The sequence below is a fragment of the Etheostoma spectabile genome, chromosome 5 (genome assembly GCF_008692095.1).
Source record: "Etheostoma spectabile isolate EspeVRDwgs_2016 chromosome 5, UIUC_Espe_1.0, whole genome shotgun sequence".
NCBI classification, from domain to species: Eukaryota; Metazoa; Chordata; class Actinopteri; order Perciformes; family Percidae; genus Etheostoma; species Etheostoma spectabile.
In genome coordinates this window covers 12265560-12268094 of record NC_045737.1, presented here as the reverse complement: position 1 = coordinate 12268094, position 2535 = coordinate 12265560, and the positions used below count along the sequence as shown (strand labels likewise).

The window sequence follows — 2535 nt, the reverse complement described above, 5'->3', positions numbered from 1 at the left end:
TGTGTGTGTGTGTGCGTGCGTCAGTTGCGGAGGGAACTGAGCATCAGCCCCACCCGCTGCAGAGAGCGGAAACGATTGAAACAGCAGATGTTTAAGCGACTTCCGAGTAAAAAATTGTTACGGAGTACATTGATGTTAAAATGTACACATGTTGGCAGGTTGGTCTGAAATGTTTTTCACGGCCTTTCGCTGTATGTTTTGTTGGTAAATGTGAGATGATTGAGTCACACATAGTCTTGTCTTTATATCAGAAACAAGGAAATTTGGCAACGTGCGTGTGACGTCAACCAGTTCTCACTCCCGCTTTTTCCTTGGCTCTCAGAGTCACATACTGAAACAAAGTCTGGCACGTGGGACTGCCGGGATTGGTTGAAGTAGTGGGAAGCTCCGGTTATTGGTAAAATTTGCAGAAAGGTTGCGGTGATTGTTGAAAATTGTGAGTCGTACCAAATTCACGGTGATTGGTTGAATTTGCGTGAATTTCTGCCATCACGACATTGAATACACCCGGAAGGACTGTTAAGTGACCAGCTAACACAAGCGCTAGCTAGATTGGTTGACAGAACGCTGAACAGGACATTTTCAGATGACCAAAATCTTCCAATAAACTTTGAGGAAGTGAAAACACACCGTGAGAGGGTCAAAGATTAAGATGAAAACACGGACAACACCCAGATACAAGTTTACAGCTGTTTTAAAGTACACAGTGCCATGGTTAGCAATGGTAAGCCTTGACTTGAAATCGAGACCAAAAACTCATTGTGAGTGTGATAACCGAGGTATTAATTTAAGTGAGAAGTGGGGTCAATTCTCAATCAGACTTCTTTTAAGAGGCAGTAGGGTTGCCCTCTACTGGGCATTAGAAAGCTTGTGCTTTTCTTTTGAGACAAAAGTGGAGACTCAAGGCATGTGATTTGAACTGAACTCTATTGTAACAACTATTTAGACATCTAGGTATCTTGGCTGTCGAGAAAGAGATGAAGCAAAAAGGGAAAAACCCTTGTTTCAGTTCTTTACCTATTTTATCCACCGTGGTCCAACCATATTGCAATGTCCTTAAATGCTTTGTGCTGAAAGTGTAGGAGGGACAAATCATTTTAATGAGCCTCGCTGTTTTTTCCTTCTTCTACTTCTATGCCTGTCTTTAAGGCCAAGGGTTATCTTGATTTAGCCGACAGGCTCGCTTCGTGTGTGTGGGAAAGGCTGTGCACAGAGCCATTGGTTCACTGATACACACAGAAAAAGGATATCTGGACTGAGCTTGTGAACCTGCCAATAGAGGCTCTGACTGCTGATTAATGAAACATACTGTATGTCACAGCAAAGCAGCGAAAAAAGAAACTGAAAAAACCCTGCACGCTCTTTAACTTTAACACACACAGCAGTGTTTCCTGCAGGTCTTTGAGGATGGAACGCTAAGATTATAAATTAGGTTGATAAAATATAAAAGAAACTCTTTCTTTCAACATTATCAGCTCCCCTACACCCAACATCTCAGACATGAGCAAAGGAGCCATCACACACCTTGCCCTTACCATTGTCAATGCCACCAATCCCCCTCTAGACTTAGACTTAGACTTAGACTTCTCTTTATTGATCTTTGTGGATGCCTCCCCGCAGGAAATTGAAAGTTACGCAGCAGTTTTTAGCAAGAACAAAGAAATAAAAAATAGATAAAAAGCAGTATAAAACAACAAAATCAACAAAATACCAATAAAATTATAAACAACTATAGAACATTTGTCAAATAAACAAAGAAAAGACCATAAATTATTATTAAAGGGTCAGTGTTTGTCCTGTTAAAAATGATTATAAATAAATTGACCGGTGTGAATTTAAGTCCAGGTGTGCATGTATGTTTTATGTATGTATGTATGTAGTATGTATGTATGTAGTAGTATGTATGTATGTATGTATGTATGTATTTATGTATGTTTTATGTATTGTCCTCTCTGCCCTATTTCCTCCTCCCCCCAGTGAGGAGTTGTAGAGTCTGATGGCATGAGGGACAAAGGAGTCCTTGAGTCTGTTGGTCCGGCACTCTAAAGCCACTCTACAGGACTCTTAGGTGTAGAAGACTTGCTTTGGCAAAAGATTGGTCCCTTCTGCCATAGCACTGCTGTAAAAATCTCATTGACTTTGTATAGATCCGGTATTGTTGTTGTAAATGTGTTTTTTATGTGTTTATGTACCTTTCTTTTTGTTATCTGTTTGTATTTCCTCACCCTCATACTCTGCAACTGACTAGGTAGCAGTACTTACTGCGCATAGGCGACTCCCAACTAGGGATGTAACGATTACCGGAGTGACGTAAACCACGGTTGAAATGTTGTGGATTACCACGGTGTGGCTTCATTGGAGGCTCCTGATGTTGCCGCGCAGGCGCACTGCGCTCAGACAGGAGAAGGGGAGAAAATGTAGCAGCTGTTAATTATTCTTTTCCCATTTTCGGACTTGTTGAAGTGTTGTGTGTAGCCCAGAATGTGAGATAAAAATATTCTGTAGCTTGCTAAACTGTCATGGGTTTTACTGCCT

General features: G+C 41.1%; 1 protein-coding gene and 1 long non-coding RNA gene across 10 annotated transcripts in view; one reads left to right on the top strand and one right to left on the bottom strand.

Annotated features, from left to right (window-relative positions):
* Positions 1 to 1741, bottom strand: part of LOC116690234 (uncharacterized) — a 12204-nt gene extending 10463 nt beyond the window's left edge. The window contains exons 1-2 of the long non-coding RNA XR_004332196.1: positions 1731 to 1741; positions 1579 to 1583 (exon numbers count right to left, since the gene is read on the bottom strand). This is a non-coding gene — a long non-coding RNA (uncharacterized LOC116690234). The remainder of the gene's footprint in view (positions 1 to 1578; positions 1584 to 1730) is intronic.
* Positions 1 to 2535, top strand: part of trpm3 (transient receptor potential cation channel, subfamily M, member 3) — a 168439-nt gene that overhangs the window by 62825 nt on the left and 103079 nt on the right. The gene's annotated exons all lie outside the window — the stretch shown is intronic.